Source organism: Protopterus annectens, chromosome 10.part0, assembly GCF_019279795.1.
Source record: "Protopterus annectens isolate FY-2018-M chromosome 10.part0, PAN1.0, whole genome shotgun sequence".
In the NCBI taxonomy this organism is placed as follows: domain Eukaryota; kingdom Metazoa; phylum Chordata; order Ceratodontiformes; family Protopteridae; genus Protopterus; species Protopterus annectens.
Genome location: NC_056744.1, coordinates 1,112,751,971 through 1,112,771,589, shown reverse-complemented (window position 1 = coordinate 1,112,771,589; position 19,619 = coordinate 1,112,751,971).

The following is a 19,619-nucleotide window of genomic DNA, read 5'->3' as shown; positions in this document are numbered from 1 at the left end:
TGCAGCTGACAGTTACATTTTATGTACCCTGTCTAGGGTACTTACACCTGTGTACTGTGTGTATATCTGGGCCCACATTCATGGCATACCCATCTTTCAGACAGTGACAGATATTGATATCTGGACAGCAAGTATGGATGACTGCTGACATGGGTATTGCTGAAAAGCATTGTGGTTGGCACTGCTGTTTTTGGAACATGGCCCTGTCATCAACAGTACTGGCCATAGGCCACTGAGACACAACCCTCCATGCCTATATGCTGACCACTTCCAGACAATATTGAACACACAACAACCTAACACATGGACCCCTGCATATTGCACACATGCAATGATCTATCCTGTAGATCGGGCCAGCTCAGCTAATCTGTGCTCCACTGTTATTACACCTCACACATACATATTACTGCATTTCTACATAGGATTGTGGGGGGGCACACCTGATGGCTTTAAACATTTTCTATGACTGTACTGGTATTTTAGGTACTCTGCTGGCTTCCATTTCATTTTGTATTCTGACCTATCATGCAGACTGAAGGGATATCAGTAGAGTACAGATCTTAGGTTTTATTGGCCTACATTTCATTTTCAGACTGTTTACCTTTCAGAACTAACATACAACTGCCAGACCTGTTGCAGTCTGCCTGTGTAGGTCTGGAGGGGGGCTGTTAATCACTGCCATCAATTGGAGCCCTTAGCCCAGCCTTTCTTTATGCTCATCTACACCTCTCCTGCTGTCTGAGGCTGGTGGTGGTTATGTTTGCCTCACTGACATGCATGTATGTGTCCTACGGACACACATTTGGGCAACCACATGTACTGCAGTGGGATTTGTCACCTTGTCTAGTACTGCCTAGTATGTTGACACCAGTATTTGTTATGGATTTTATGCTGCCCATACAGGTGTCCACTATCTGCTGCCATCCCATTCAGCCACCCGATTCCCTTGCATGCTCACGTCCATACCATAGATACAACTATCAGAACATACTACTCCATTCAGCAATTGATAGGATGAGTGACTTACCTTGTGGCTGTGCCAGTATTGAAGACAGTGTTGGAGGGCTGACTATGTTGGATGCACATAATACACTCCCTATACATAGTAAAGCACTGGTAGTGTCATGTTTGGCATCCCTTTTACTGTATATGCGAGTCAGTGAGAGATGTCATTCCCTGGGTCTCTACCATGTCAGCATATGTGCTATGCGTTGCCTCTTTACCAAAGCCTGGGCATACTGGGCACGCCTCCCTCTGCGTACATGGGTGGGCTCAGGTTGTTCCTCCTCCAAGTCCTTCTGTGCCTGTGATGGCCTTGACAATGGTGGGGGCTGTGTGGCCTTGCCCCATGCTGTTCCTGCTGTAGCTGATTCCACAGGATCATATTGTGTAGCATGGCACAATCTATGAGCATTTGTGTACATGTAGCTGGAGAGTACTGCAAGGCTCCACCGGATATGTCCAGGCAGTGGAACCGTGACTTGAGCATCCCAAACACATGCCCTATTATGATTCTGGTTTGTGCGTGTGCCTCATTATGGAGTTCTTGTTCGGGTGTGTATGCACTTCTGATGGGTGTCATCAGCCATGGCTCCAGTGCATACCCAGCATCCCCCACTAGGTGGCCATTATGGGATGTCCCCACTGGGAAGTGACTGGTACAGCTGTGCCATATGCCAGATGTGAGAGCCATGATAGCTTCCAGGCTGCCAGCACACACACATTCAAGATAATGCCCTGGGGTGGGAGTCATGATAGCGTCCATGGCTGCCAGCACACACATTCAAGGTAATGGCCTGGGGTGAGAGTCATGATAGTTTCCAGGGCTACCAGCACACACATTCAAGATAATGCCCTGGGCATCGCACACAACCTGGAAGTTGATGGAGGGGAAGCTCTTGCAGTTTATGTTGACCCTACCCTGCTCAGCGGATGGTTCGTTGATGTGTATGCGCATGCGGTCTAGAGCACCCACTACCTCAGGATATTCTGCTACTTGGTGGAAGAGATGCATATTGCTGGTCAACGCCTCATGGGTGTTGAGGAAATATATGTGCTCATCGGTATGTGCTGACATGACATCCAGGAACTGGTGGAGTACCATGGCTGCTGATGCCTGTTAAATCTCCATGATATCCCCAGTTACCTTTTGGAAGGTACCTGCGGCTAGTATTCTTAAGCCTACACATACCTTGGTATCCACTGGGATGGGTTCCCTTCTGTTGGTTCTGTGTGTGAGGGGTGGCCGGTACAACTAAACAATTTGTTGTAGAATGTCCCTGTCCACCCTATAGCGCTCCACTATCTCCAGCTCATGTAGCCCCTGGTAGGTTACCCTGGGTCTGCATACTCTTCTCCTTCTCCTCACTGTGGGTTGGTCATCAGCATTCAGATCCTCACCACCCTCAGCCTCTTGCACATATTGATGTATAAGAGCAACAGCAGCCCCTAACATTTTGTTAGTTTTGTCAGGTAAAATGTCCCTGTCTGTGTACACTGATGGTGTAGAGTTTGTGGGAAAAACCAGACTGGAATGTGTTTGCATAGTTTATAGTAGTGTGCTAGGTTGTTCCATGTGTAATTGGCTGATTCTGATACATTTCACCTGCCAGCTATGCTAGGTCTCCTTGATTGCCTTCCTACTCCTGTTTTCCCTTCCCATTGCCTTCCCATTTAAGCCCTGATGTGCACCATGCATACCCAGTGCTCAGATGTGAACAGAGCTGCTATTTCCTGTTTTTATTTTGTTTTGTTTAAAACCCGGTGCGTGGCATGCACACCCATTTAAGCAATGTAAACACTACTAGGCAGCCTCAGACACACCCCCTTCCTTAGCTGTGCTTAGCTAAGGGCAAACATGGACCACTGAGCTCCAATAAGCTTACAGTATGCATGACACTCCCCCTTATGAGGTCATCTACCTCTTATACAATGGTGTTGCTGCACCTACACAGTTGCGTGCAAGCTAACACTGAAAGGAAATCTGTGATTCAGTAGCAATCCTTTCATTTGCATAAAGCTGAATGCTAATTCCTAGTTACCACACTCACACTGAGCCTTCTCCCTTAGCAATCACTATTCCCTGGTATTGTTATTGTTGTATGCATGCCATTGAGTATTATGGCAAAATGCTGATTTGGGTTGAAAAGCTTATTTACAACTTTTTTTTCTTATTTTCAGGCTGATCCTGTTTGCGCACCACTGCTCTAAGCTTAAACGGCTGAAATCGGCCAAAAAAAATAAAAGTTATTTTTTATAATTTTGCAACTATTTCTCATGCCAATGGCTATATATTTGGCCATTGGCATGCCTACTACATTAAATACATGCTTTCGCTGGAGCTGTCATGCCTCCATTTTGTAATTTGCAGAAATGTATTCAATTATCCATTAGTAACCGAATACATTTTTGCAGGTAACACTATTCCTGCACAGACACCTGCCTGCTTCCTGGATCACTAATTCACCTAATGTGCATGGTTTTCACCAGCAAATGAGGTAATTAGCATATAGCAGTGGTGTCAGTGCAGGAATAGTGTAGGATCGCTCGTGCACATCCCGGGAGCTCATTCCTGGATTGCTCGTCAGCCATATTGGGTGTAGCAGCTCTTGCACTATTCCTGAACTCACTGCAGAGCTTGCTGAATCTGGGGGTTATTGTGTGCCATCTGCCATTGATAAGGGCAATGCTATACAATAACACTGACTTCACTGAATAACTTTTTTTTTAAGATAGGCAGCTAAACCACATAATCACTGATGCCAGACAATTTAATATACCTATAGTGACTATGTGTAGGTCTGCCTGTGTGCATCCTCATGATCCTGTCCTAACAGATATATAGTCTATCAGTATGCAGTACATGAAACAGGAATATTGCTCCTGACATACCATAGGCATGGTGGGCCTATACACAAAAGCAAACTGTCCTTAAGTTTTCTCTTCTCACAAAGGCATATACCTTTGCAGATAGACAAAGGGACAGCAGTTGCTACTGTTTCTCTGTGTAGAAGACACCTCTGTTTCAGCTGGCTTATAACCAATCTGTTTCTTTAACTCATTAGCACCTATGTGGTGTGGAATGTCACACCTCTAACAGCCTACACACATCTTGCATTCCAAAGCTTTTTCTGAAAAATAAACTTAAAAGCCTAAGATAAACAAATGTAAATGGTTTGAGAACAATAAAATGTATTAGAACAGTACAAATAGTGATGTTATCAATAAAGTATTCTTTACAGTGATCATAGTGAATTCAAAGTCTTTTCATAAATGCTATAATATAATTATGCACACAAACCCAAACTGATATTTTTAGATATACTTTCGCAAACAAACTGTAATATCTTGGAAATGTTACAACCTAAACATATATTATTAGAAAATTTCTGTTAACCAGACATAAGCTTTCATATGTCAACAAGAAATTCCTATATATATCCATGTTTATTGAGATATTTACAGACATATGAAATGCACGCTTAATTATATACTTACCAACAGAAAAAACATTATAGAGATTAGTCAAGATGTACAACTTAGAGTGCAAACTTTAGAGAATTTTCTTCAGCAATTTGTGAGGTTTCACCCTTTATCATGGGCAGTTTGTAAGTCACTTTTTAAAATATTATTTATATTAAGTACATATGGAAACTTTTATTTTCATAATTGCTAAAAAACTAGTGATATCTCGGGTACAGTGTCATATAAAGGAAACAGGAAGTGAATTTCCCTGTCTCCAACAATGGCATAACACACCATACCCCTCAATATCATGCAGGGTTTTCAGGTATGAAAATATGAATATAAATATGAAAATATGAATAATAAGTGACAACAGTGATTAGTTTCTCCATTGCAGGATATCTTAGATTAACAATCTTGGTGTCATTTTCTTAATAAATCCTCACACTTTCTGATAATACTTAACATTCACTGGTTGTTGTTGTTTGTCTTTCGGCTTTTCCCGGTTAGGGGTCGCCACAGCGGAACTCCAGCCCGCTAATGATTGGCAGTAATATTTTATGGCGCTGAGTTGCCAGCTCGATGCCCAACCTTCAATGAAGGCATGCCCATTCACGCATGTCTTTTAGATGCCACTCGACTGCAGGGAGGACATGCAGACTCCACACAGAAGGCACTGCTCGCACACCAGCTGAGAATTGAACTGGAGAACCTCTTGCTGTGAGGCAACAATGCTACCGCTGCACCACTGCAGATATTTAACATTCACTGGTAAGTCACTTAATTTAAGAAGAATACCCAAAAAATGGTCTGGATGCTATGACAAGTTCTGGATGTGAACTGAAGTTATATAAAAAGGTGCTATAGACTTGAATGAGTTTAATATCTGTATTTCCAGAGAACTGCATGTTTGGTATTTCAATAACTGTTACATTAAAAAAATAGCACCTCACTCCATACTTCCATTCTACTTTTATACTAGATACCTCTGGCTGGTGTTTTTTTAATACCTTTGGGGTTTCCACATGCTCTAATGTAATGATGTATCAGAGTACCAGCATAATCACTGTCACATTAACCTCTATATAGTAGCCATGCATCTGCAGAGGGTTTTTTTTGAAAGTGCAAAAACTCCAGCTGTAATCCATGGAAAAGCACAACATAAGGTGTGAAAACAGGGAATAGATACCAAGTGCAAAGTTAATGCACCTTTGCATGTTCCCTCACTCCAAGGTACAGCAAACTTGAAGTTTATATATGGAGGGTGCAATACCACACTGGGGGTGTAGAAAGGCCTCCACACCACAAAATCTCATCAATGCCATTACACAAATAGCACTTTTTCACACACAGTTGTAGGATTTGCAGCTAGGTGTCTCATTTCTAATAAGGAGCTAAATGCAGCTTCATGCACATTCTTAACCTAGTTCCCTAGATAGTTATGTAGCATGCAGACAAATTGAAGGATGCAGTAGGTATGTTTGCAGTCCATGATGCATCATCTTTATCTCTGTGCTGACCTGTCATGACAGACGAATGGCTGCAGTTGCCAGAGCAGCATGGTACAGCAACAGTCTGGAGGATGAATATAATATGAAGTAGGTGCTCACATTTGTATGTACAGTTTTTGTGTACAGACACAGATGCACTGAGACACTGATATTGCAGAAATAAGCATGTGCTTGCTCACACTCATGTAGGGCATGGGTCTGTACAATTATATGATGCAAAGTGATAAGGGAACGTCAGTAACTACATCTGGCTAATAAGACAGATAAGGATTTGTCTGCAAAGAAGCAAATATATGAGGACATTGTCCAGGCAAAGGCTACTTCCAGGAGAGTCAGGCTGAAATGGTGAGAGTGCTGCTAGGTTTGCATGAGGACATGCACTGCTAAATGGAAATGGTGGAGGCCAGGTACAATTCTATGATGATTCTTCCATGAAGCATGACTGTTCACACAGCATCAGTTTTTGCATCTGTACTCAAACTTATGAGAACTTACCAGAACATATGGCAGACAGATTTGAAAAAGGCAAAGGTCAGGTCAACATTCATGGAGACCATGTTGTATATGTAGCACACATGGTCTAGCCAGCTCAATCACTCATGGATGTGGAAACCTCCATGAATCAGTGCATTGGACATTGCTAGACTTACACATCATGTGGAAGAACACCACAGTCTAGGTTCTGGTTAGACAGTACCAGCTGGTCATTATCAAGAGTCATGGCACCATCACATAGGTCAAGACACTGTAGCAACTCAATTAAAAGCTCTCTTGACAATATCTTTTCACATTCCAGGGGAGCCTTTATGACCCTCTAATTAGGTGTCATGTGTGTATCACATAGTCCAGATGTGGCCTTTACATGTTTAGTCCTACATACCCCAAACCCAAAAAACAGTAGCACAAACAATGAAGAAGGGCAATTATAGAAAGTAAAGAAATAAAAACAAAACATGAAAGACCTTCTTGAAAACCATGTAGAGAAAACAAGCAAAGAAGTGTCTGCTTGCCTATGGGGAAACATTAAAAAAAGATAAATAACATACTTATAATAAAGTCAGTTAGCTGCTATCACTGTCTTCACTACTTCTGATTTCAGGTATTACATGAGAGGGAGATGCATGTCCATTTATTATGGTACTGGTGACTAAAATGGCATATAATCATATGAATGTTAAGAATTTATCAACCTGAATTTCTAGCACATTGCTAATTGAAGTACATTCATTTAACCAGATGGAGTGGCAGTATTAAGCCTGATTAAAAACACCACATTGCAATATTCCATCATCTGCCAGTTCATAGTATTCCATCTTCTGCACTCATGGTTCTTCCATCGGATTTTATGGCACTTATTCCAAGAAATAAATATAAAACTTTTACAATGAGAAAAAAATGTGTAAGGTTAAACAAGACAGTGTCCTTCTCCTTCTTATCAATATACTAATAATATTTGTAGTTTTTTTCTTAATTTCCTTCAAGAAGCTTAATAAACAACCCATCTAAATTAGTAATTAAAATGTTGTTACATTTTATTGTATTGTTAGAATTTTCTAACAATACCCCAATACATTCATAAACATTGCTTTACTATTCTGGTTTAAATTAATTACTTTCAACCAATAGTGTGCTAAAACTTCTGGCTGCTAAATTATACACCTACATGCAATATTAAGTTATACATTTTTACAAATGTTTATATATTTCTATCATAAAATCTATTTTCAGGTTGCTTTTAATCCTTCATAGAGTTTTGATTACTTGATCACATATAGTCACTTTTTATGGCTTTCATGAAATTCTCATTTATTTGATTTGTTTGGTCTGTTATGCATTATTTGAGGGATATGTGATGTTACTAAGCTGTTATCTGATTGGTTTATGTGTAATGTAATCAAGTCTGATGATGTTTTTTTGTAACCAAATTATTGGACAAATGTCCTTAACTTTTATTAAATATAATTTAATATTTTCTCTTGGTGGTCAGTCATTTGTTAGTGGATTTCTGGCAAATGTGAAATATTTTTAAATATATATTACCCTTGCAATTCTAAAAACGTTAAGGAAAAGCCAAACCTATGGATTACATGATTACCTCCAAATTCAACAAGCCAATGCTGACCATAAAGTTTACCAAAAAAGCAGAAAAATCTAATTAAAGAAGCAAAATTGCTCAAGCCATTTAAAATTAAAAATATTTTATTAACTCAAGTTTTTATGTTAAATCTCAGTGGTCTCAGTGTTTTTTAATTATTCAGGCTAGTTATGAATATAAATTATCCTGGCAAAAATACAAATGTAATATTTTGCAGTCTGATTTTAGGCAGTATTAGAACAACAGAAACAGTGCAGATGCATGCCTAATGATATTTAAGCAGTATTTTTTTAAAACTTCATGTATTACAGGCTTTTAGAAAGAAATCAACACATCAAAAACCTTGGAAGAAGGACTAAACAAAGGGGGGGAATTTAATAAACTCTGTGTAGGCACAGTGTAGAGCCCACACAGTGTACACAGCCATGGTTTCCCCTCAGCAGCACACCATGCATATTAATCATGGCCCTCTGCTGAGGGACATCTGTGGAACAGGGATATTGAATCCATGTAGGGAGCCATGTAGAGGCTACTCATGGTTGTTGATGCCCTGTACTTCTCCCTGCTACTGCTGAAATGCTGTAAATTGGTGCAAATGTGTAATTACTTAATTTTCCTTATTTTTTTCCTGTTTTTATGTGTTTGCACAGCAAGGCATAAAGTACAGCAATGCCAAGCTGTGCTCACATGGAGACAGCTGACACCTGCCAGACAGCTAACAACAGAAACCAGATATAATTAATTGCAGTATATTATTTTTATTTTTTTAATTTTTATTATAGACTGTGGTTTGCATGGCATGTTGCGGAGTGCAGCAGAGCTGAGCATAGCTTATACATACACAGCCGACACCTGCCAGACACCTAAAAATAGAAACTGGATGTATTTAATTATTTATTTATGGGTGTGCTTAAGCATGTTTTTGGTGCAGCACTGTGCTCAGCACCGCTAATAGGTAATGTAGCAGTATATGTGCAGGTATACTAGTTTTTGTAATCCAACTAGCTATATGAGTAGAGTTATGGGCTTAGGTGTCATAGGTCTTGGGTTTGCATCCATAACAGACAGAATATGCCTGTAAATGAATGTACTATTTTTCTATAATGTCATTAAACTGTTGAGACATTTGGCACTGCTGCACTGTGCTAAGTGGTAGTCATGCAAACTAAGCAGTGCATAAACATGCTAACAGCTACCGATGTTTGTGCGGTGCTAAGCCTCACTAAAACCATGGTTCTGTGAGTTTTCCCACTGCTTGGCTTCACTTAGCTGGTTTGCACATTGCTAAGCAATGTGATTTTTTTTTTTGAATGTTGCTGAATTATGTGTAAGGGTGGGAAAACATCCTATATTAAATGCAATAGGTGGAATTCTGCATCAGTCATTGCAGTTCAATCAACTGTTAGTGTGGCTGGTGGTGTTGGCAAAGGTGTGTGCTTTCTGATGCAGATGTGGGGTATTCAGGAGTCCAGCGTCATGGTTGGGATCCTTGTTAAAAACTATGAACCTTGGCTGATGTAGGGTGGATTCCAGGGCTCAGAGTGTAAGGTAGTGGCTTGGATCATTTGGCCAGGAAATTCACCGATATTACTGGTAACCCCCATACAGGTGAGCAGTGTGGTCACAATTATGATGACCTGAAAAGGAGAAAGAGGGGTGTCTTGGACACCTGGCTCCAAGATGATAAAGCAGAGAATGCCCTACAAATATATAAGTAATTATACCTCTGGTCTATCAATATGCAAGGTGATTGTCTACAAAACCGGTATGCATAATGGTGTGCTTCTCTTCCAACAGCTGCAGGTGAGAGGGCTCACAATGTCAAGTCCCATTCTGGCACTTGGCCAGGTTGTGCTGTGAGCATGGTAAGTACAGAGTTAGTATGTTGACTGTAGTGCAGTATGCAAGAAAGAGTAAAGTATTCACTGCACTAAAGTATAAACATGAAAAACTGCAGTGCAATAAATGGTCAAGTAGAACTGTAATGCAACAAAAGGGCAATTAGAGCTGTAGTGCAATACATGAACAATAACAACTGAAGTTCAATAAACAATAAACAATACCAATAACAGTAAGCAAACTGGTGTTCAGCAGGATTGTGTTGCCATAACCATGGCAGTAGAGCTGAATGCATTGCTTCTCTATGGTAAGGTTGCTGCAGTCACGTGTAACATTGTAGTAGTTGTAGAATTTAAACATAATGGCCTGAAAACTGTATTGCTTAACTGACAGTACTGTCCAAGGCATTCTCCAAGCCAGTATCAGTCACATAATGCTCTCTGTTCCTCCTACTTGAGGTAATAAAAGTATATGGGTGAGGTAGCCCACTCCATGGGTAGATATTGTGTGTGTGTGTGTTTGTGTGTGTGTGTGTGTGTATGTGTGTGTGTGTGTGTGTGTGTGTGTGTGTGTGTGTGTGTGTGTGTGTGTGTGTGTGTGTGTGTGTGTGTGTGTGTGTGTACTTCACAGATATTTCAAAGCAACAACAATACAAACTGTTCACCAGCATTGCTGATAATAAAATAAAGCTGTTTTACTGTATGCAGTATGGTTTACTCCATGCATGTGTGTTCTACTGTCAGTGCAGTCAATTATAACACTGTAATAGTTCTATAATGCAAAGAAGATGTCCTGTAACTTGTATTAGTCAACTCACACTATGGTTTAAGGTTATCTGCAGCACAATATCAATTACGTAATGCTCACATTTTCTCTCTCCCTAGGCAAAACAGGTATGTGAGTGAGTTAGCTCGTGTTATGGGCAGATATTGTGTTTAGTTTTCATAGAGTGGTAAAATTAATAGGACTAATATGTTTGCCAGCAGTGTTGATTCATAAATACATTTGTGTACTGCCACTATGGCTGTACTCCTTGCATGTCTGCACTAAGGTGCTGCAGTCAATTATTAAATATTTTCAGATGTCCACTGCAGTCACAGATATTGATGTTCTATTCCCATGCCTGGCAACTAAGGCATGATAGTGTCTAGTTTATGAAATGTACACAAACATGCCTCTCACATGTTATGATTTATCATACTGTAATTAATATTGCATAATCCATCTGTCACAGGATTACCACAGAAATTATTACCTGACATGCACGATATTACCACATCTGTTGACAGAACACCTTGGTAGTTATATAAATCCAAGGATGTGCAAGTGTTCTGTCTAGATCTGCACCTGCATTTGTTATTGCTTGGCCCATACTGTCCCCTGAAACAGCTTGAGAGGTATATACGTGCCACATCACCTATAGGAGACTTGTATTCAATGTACACAAAACTGACAATACACACCTGTAGAGTTAATATTACCACTGTATTCAGGAATATGATCTGCAATATCACTAATGGACTGTTTGTCTCTCTTTCTCTCTCTCCCCACCCATTATCTGTATGTATTTAATATTGTTATGTATTATTATGGTTTACTACTAACATATATTGTTAAAATAACTATTATTTTGGGAAATGTGGTTTATTATTGTTATGTGTTATTAAGCTGTCAAATTGACATATCTTGTTAAATTGACCATTTTGTTGACCTTATGTGGTTTATTATTATATGTTATGATGCTGTCATATTAACATATCTTGTTAAATTAACATTGTGGCTGTCCTTATGCTTTAACTGTTTCTGGCATGCTGTTGGCATACTGACTGTTCTGTTACTTCATGTTGTGTCATACATAATATACATTTCTATGTATTATAGTTAATTAATATGATGTTCCATGCTTTTAATACTAATAATGATTTGTTCATAACTAACCTCAACGTATTGCTATACATCAATTACCACAGTGCTGCAAGGTAAGCCAGTTCTGGCTGATGCCCCTGCCTTGCCTCAACCAGCTGTGGCACCAGATTCCAGCACATTTGGGACCCAGATTGGTGATGCCCCCTCCACTGCTCTTGCTATACCTGAGGCATGTGGTACTACTGCTCCATGGGATGGGGCTGGCTCGCCCACTAGGAGTGGTGTCAGGGGGCTGTTATCATCCAGCCTGAGCTGCCTGTCTTGGTGCGCAGGGTATTCCATCATGGCTATGACTGCTGCCTGCACTGAATTGAGGACATTCTGCCCAACCTGGTGGGGTAGCCTCACCCCGGTGCCCAGTGTCCAGCACTGCCACCCCCAGGGCAGTGAAGGAACAGTGCTAACAGTCCCATGGGTGTGGATGGGAGTTATGCTGCTGCTGTCTAGAGGCACGTGGGACTTGAATTCCACAACACCCTCCCTATCCAAGGTGTTTACCCCCCCTCATGTGTCACACACCACCCCTGTCTTCTGTCTTGTTCATTATGTCTATTTGAAAATGCAACCTCATTTACCAACTTACCTCCCCCACATGTACCTATGTCCCTTCCCCAAAATTCCACTCTCACCTTACTTAAAAAAAGGGACACCTGCCCCCCCCAAAAAAAAAAATGTCCCATACATAGCTCTTCAGTTCACACATGTGTCCACTGGACACATGTAATTTGGTCCAGTTGGGTTTACAGTGCATTTATGTTGCCTTCACCCATCTCTGGCGTTTGAGAGTCCAAATTCACCTACAAATTCTATCAACGTGCACAGCTGCTGCTGTACAAGAAATGGATATCTATGGTTCTTTCCTACACCCTTCCTGCACATCCCTCCCTGCCTTTCACTAAGTTTTTCCCCTGCTTGCCCCATTTCAACACTTTCCCATCTCCCATTTTTCTTTTTTTTATATTTTTTAGTGTGGCACTTTGTGACGTGCCACATCACGTAGCTTTGCTAAGCTCAGCTAAATAGAGCTATAATGATTATATGTGTTTATAACCTTGTATGACACATGTACAAAATAAACATTTCAGCCATGTTTTGAACCCAAGACCATTGCACCTACAGCATGCTGCATTACCCTGCCATGCCACATGATTCTTGCTTAAAACAGGTGATTTAAACAAAAGATAGTAATTGCCAATTACAGTTGTTAGGCATGTTTCAGTGGAGCTGCATGCTGCACCACTCAAACTGGAATAAAAAGTAATGGAAAATATGGGAGTGTACCTTGGACGATGGTCTAATAGTACACCACTAGACAGCCAAATACATGATAATGGATGTAACTGAGGCCTGTGATAGCAGGTAAATGTGCCCTTTTTTCAGCAACATGTAGAAACTCACCTGGTAAGACAGTACTAGCAACTAAATGTTCCCACGGATCCATCCTTGGACCCCTACTCTTCTCTGTTTTCACCAATAATCTAGCCTCTGACACCACACATGGCACACTCATACAATATGCAGATGACTCAACCATCATCTGCTCAGCCCTGTCACTACCCAAACTGCAAAAGGTCACACAGAATGCCTTTTCCTCTGTTGAAACTTGGCTATTAGATGCCCAGTTAATACTAAACCCAAACAAAACTAAACTCCTCATCTACAAACCCACCAAACATACTCAAAACAACTCTCACTTTAACATCACAACAAAAGACAACACCACTATCCACTCAACAGATCACACCAAATTGCTAGGAGTTGAAATAGACAACAATCTCAAATTTGACATTCACATTTTCATGACCATAAAAAAGTCCACAAAAAACTAGAAGCCTTATACAGAAATAAGCAACTCCTCACCAAAGCAGCTAGGATTTCAGTTGGAAATTCACACCTTATCTCCACCCTACTTTATGCCTCCCCAATATATACCAATCTAAGGCAATGCGATCTAAATAAACTCAAGACCTGCTACAACAAAATCACCAAATTCACCACCGGGGCATCCTACTGCAGTCACCACTGTCTCTCACTTACTGAACTAGGCTGGCTAGAACTCCCTCACCTCCTTCAATGATATCAACTTGCACTTGCCCACAAACTGGTAAACCATCCACTAAAGGTCCCACCCCTCAAGTATCTACTCCAACCCTATCTCACCACCAGACCACTACGATCCAGCAACAAAAATCGATAACAGGTTACTAGAGCCAATAACACTGCTGGAGAAGCACTATTCTCCTGCGCTATAGCCACATTATGGAACACCCTCCCCCCCACAATAACCTCTGTACCATCATGCACCCGCTTCAAAGCTTTACTTAAAGTGCACCTAAAAATATGCTGGCTATGCTCTTGTAACTCTCCCCTCTAACTTCTCCCACTCCGTCTACCCTCTACCTCTCTTACACCCCACAAACTACCTTTGATTACAACAAGCTCTGATACTTCCATGCCTATCTACTTATTATATGGCAGTAACTTCTTATTGTAACAATTGTTAATATCTGCTATGACTTCGTGGATGGAACGGATGGTAGTTATCTACTGAATGTACTATGTTCCTCATCTGTAACTATGTTTGTAATACTTTAATTGCTAGGATTCTTCATCTGTAACTATGTCTGTAATATTTTAATTTGTAGAGCTTTTCTCCTCAGGCCTCTGCTGAAAATGGACCTGCGTCCAGTCAGACATTCCCGGTCAACAAATGTAAATAAACAAATAAATAAATACATTGTATATATTTGTTAAGATTGGGTTTTATATGTGTTGGTTTATCAAGTATAGGTGCATATTGACTAAACAAAAGGCAAACTGTATTGGTCACGTTTCACTTGATTTACCTGTTGTGCTTGTTATAAAGGCCTTTGGCTGAGTGTGCAGTTTGTTGTGAGGAAGTCTGTTGTGCATGAAAGCAGATATGACAAGATGTGAAGACTGGTAATGCAGTTGTTGATCCTCATTATTATGACTGTTGGTGGATTTTCCATACATAATAATGCAGGTAATAATGTACTGCTTTTGTCTCAGTTTCACATGTGATGGGGGGTTGGAGTTTCTCCACCCCACAACCTGATGTCAGGGTCTCTCCAGACTCTGATGATGATGGTGGCTACAGTAAGGCACAGATGGGGTTACTGGGGGCTGAATCTGTCCCACAGGTTGACAGCTCTCTTCTGCCCCCATTGTCACTACACACAGTCAGTACACCCTCACATACCCATTCCCCACATGCCACAGATATTGGACAGTCAGAGGGTGGAAACATTGCATAGGAAAGTGTGACAACTATGGCTCTAGTGAGTGTAGACAAATGTGGCAACTATGGCTCTAGTGAATGTAGACAATGGCCATAGCCAGAGACCTGTTGAGGTCCCACACAAGTGGATTGACAGGGGTGCTCATAGGAGGGCTTCTGTCCATCCACCACCTGTTGCAGATGTCACATCATGGGTCACTTGGCACATTTTTGGGCCATCATGGAGGCACAGGCACATTCTGAGTTGAACACCAGACGTATGCTCAGGGTTATTGATGCACCACAGTCTGACATATGTGACTGCCTCCACCACATTGGTAACACTCTGGACCAGTTCACTGATGCAATTAACAGACGGTGGGCTGAGACAGTGTCTGTCCTGGACCACACATTGTCTTTGCTGGAATGTGAGTTGGGTGTCAGACACATGAACGTAGGTCAGCTACACCATCTTCAGAGACCCTACATGGCCATTCACAGTCATGCTCCCAAGGTGCCAGTACATCCAGCAATAGAGAGAGGAGTGTGTTGTCCACACCACAACATGGCAGGCCATGGGTTCGTGGTTCTGGGTGATCCAGTAGGGTACAGCAGTCACCATCGGGTACTAGCACCACATCTGACTTTGAGTATAGTGGTGCCTGTGGAACTCCTGGCAGAGCCAGTTCCTGTGTTCAGGGCTGGAGAAAGTGAACAGTCAACTCTACCATATACAGTCTACAGCTGTTCAACATACACATGAGCTAACACTGAGCTTGACTGTGTGCACACACATACTCACACACTACTGTCACATGCAGGTCACCTACAGACATGCACAGCACCTCTCCATGGTCCATCTATCACGCTCCCCTTCCTGACTCACACGCATGCTGTCAATCATATAGGTCAGCCTAGGCCTCCTGCACCTACACACACCCTGTGCAAGTGATAATACCTGTGCCACATCCCTGTCATCCTTCCCATCGATGCAGGGAAATGATTCTATTTGTCTGATGCACAGGGTGACTATATTACTTGACATGTACTTGTGTAATTCAGTATTGTTTTGCCATGCCACTTATAGTGGTCATGAACAGACAGTGTTTTCTGACATATGCCATGAGTGTACAACATACGTTTGTGTACCTTATGTTGTATGATGTTGTACTGGCAGTATTGTTACACAATGGCAGGTGTGTCACAGACCTGCGTATGTTTCTGTTCCAGGATTCTGAGTGGATAACCTATGGACACATGGCAGCAATAAAGTGGCACAGGATGGCATGGCAGCACAGCAGAAATATGACATCAGCAAGGTACAGCAGTATACATGCATAGCTCCATAGGTTCATATGTGTATTACAATCTAACAAGGACAATGGTGGCAGTCAGCTTACTCCTGCATTCATAATTTCTGATAAGGTTTGCTACCCTTGATATGTGTCACCTGGGTTTTTGTAACTTACACATCTACAAGCTGTGGTGATGTTGATGACCCATCTGCAAATATCCTGTGTCCAGTACAGATAGTTTCCTGACAACAGTTCTGATTGTCATGCTCTTGCATCCCATTGTGTAACATGCACATGATGTGTGTCACAGCAGATGTGTGCTTCACATACACAGGGTGGCCTGTTTCATTTAGGGTGTGCTGTCTATCCAACATGTACTATGTATACCACATTGATGTTGTAGGTGTATAGAACAGGTGAGATGTGTTAGTCCTGTCATGGATATGCAGGAGGTGCATGGTAGGATCCGATCCCTCCCTGTATGGAGCTGGACATGTCTCCAGCAAAGCAAGTAGGGGACAGACTACACATGTATGGTATTGACACGGACTCCATAAGACATGTTATCTATGCTGTGTATTGCTGTACAATGGAACCTGTGTGGCTGCTACATTTGTATGATATGCCTGTGTAATGACATAGCAAGGGTGCCATTGCCCACAATGATAGCTGTGATGACTGCAACATACAGTATACCAGTCACATTCTGGGATTTACATTCAAAATCTGTCAGTGTAGGGTGTACAACAGTGAATGCATCCCTACATCTTACTTATTAGTGAGAGTCAAAGGCTACATAACTCTCTGTGCCCATAACTCCATTTATAATGGCTCAACTGTGTGCAGTGTGTGGGCACTACAATATTGTGCAGGGGTGGATGATGTCCCCCAGGATAGTATTCTGCAGTCCCTGACAGTTAGTCCTGTCAGTACATCACAGTAAAACTGACTGCATCTTAGGCCAACCTGGATATCTGTTAGTTCTTTGTGGGAGTCTGTATATTGGGAGCTGTCACAATCACCTACTAATGTACTCAGTCAGAGGTCAGTAGCACTGGCTGTGACTGCTGGGAGGGAACAGATAGACAGGGTACACCAATAATGGAAAAAGATGAACCCGTACTGGTGATTGCCATCATTGCAGCACAGGTCTCACACTGCTATCTTCCCAGTGTAGGCCTGTCAGACACGTGCCTATCCAACAGCTGACATAACACTCTGTACATGACATACACAGTGTCCAGCAAGACCTGCTGGCCTAATTTCATACACCGTGTCAGGCCATGGTTGGTGGAGTTAGACATATGTCTGACATCCATTGCATAGTGTAGCAATCATTGGGCTCCACTGGTTACAACCGGTAGGCATGATCTGGCCTCAAGCAATCATAACAATGTTTGCTCCAGTGTCAGTAGGTGTATGACAGTGTCAGTGCTCATATCCATGCTAACTCCCATCATGGCATTTCAGGTGACATGACACAGAGATCTGGGGACACCTCCTGGCACTACCTACCAGTTGACACCCATACACTTAAGTGTTGCAGTTACTTCCAGCATGTTGCAGGATTAGAGTCATGCAAGGTGTCTGTACATTGCACAAACATGTTAGGAAAGTGTAATATGTATGTATTGTGTTGCTTAGTTGTGCTGTGGCTCACTTGCCCAATGGATGGTCCAGGTCCTTATCTACAATGTCCTGCAGCAGTGCCATGGCATCCCTACCTAATGTGCCTCAGAACACCCTGTCGCTACAGTGGTATGACAGGAATCATATGGCATAGCTGAGGACACAGTCACCTGTATGTGACATGCTCATAACCACCAAGTACTCTTCCCTCAGCATGCCAATATCTGAGTGCAATGGCTATTTGGTGATATACCTTTCCAAGCAGTACTGCCAATGGCACACCACACTATGGACACTTCACATCTCCAGTATGTGTTCCATGGGGATAGGCTGCAATAAGTGTCATTGTCACCTGTGGCATACAGACTACTCAGAGGTGATCTGTGCCTTGCATATGGGGTAATGTGTGATCCTGCTTGATTGCATAAGCTGCCTATCTGTAGAAGGCATAGTAGATGGATAACCCACAGACATTAACCCCATATGTGACGTTGGTACTACATGCTTGTGGGAGAGATGTGTCTAGCAGAAGTACACACACCCTTGAAACAAAACCCTGCCTAATGGCACACAGAGCACCTCAGTGCACCTCACCACATGCCATCTGTATGACTGGCTGAGTGACCATTATCTCAACACAGGCAGTTTGCCTGTATCCCTCTTGGACTGGGGCAATATGTGCTGATCCTGTAACTTCAGGTATAAAGATGTCTATGATTGTGAGGCTTTATGGCCATTATGCCCGTAATGTTCAAATGTCCCATGGTTCTAACATATGATGTAAAATGCTCTAACAGGCTCACACACAACCATGGCTATATTGAGGCCAGCACCACTCCCAATCACTGTGTACAGGACACATCAAGGCACACATGTAGTGCAAGTTGACTGTGGATGAGAACACTTACCTATGAAATGGCACACTCTACAGATCACAGTACATGATTCATGCAACACACCTCATGTCTGCTACTACTAGACATTCAGGACATATTATGCATGATGACATCTGCAGGCCTTGTTGTGGTCAGTCCTTTGGGGACACATCACATGCTACAAATAAAATACTGCCAAACCCTACTATTACATGTAGATGTACATATTTATGCCATCAGGGCACACATACACACCAAGTAGAATGCAGTGAGATTAGAACCCCTACCTATCTGTTGTTACAGACTATAGATATCAGAATTCACTTTATGTGCCACGGCTTAAGTCTGGATACTGTACTGTGTGCTGTTAGTCTTAAAGTGGATGACATCAGCAGGCCTTGTAAAAAAGGCAGTGTGAAAGTCACCAAGTTACAGGGCCAAAAAGTGCATAACAATTGCACGTGGATAGCCTGTGCGGGCATGGCGGTTGTGCAGAGGGATACACACACACATGCACACCCACATGCACCAAGTAGCCAGCAGTGAGATTAGAACCCCTACCTATCTAGTCTTATTTACTATAAATCACTGTATTTGTTGCACATGCCACATGTTGAGTCTGTTGTATATATGATTGCAAGCACAGTACTTGTGCATTACACAAACTAGGCTTGTGGTGAGTAACATCTGTAGTCTGCAGAGTGGTATTGCCTCATACTGTTATCTGCATCTAGTATCTTAGCA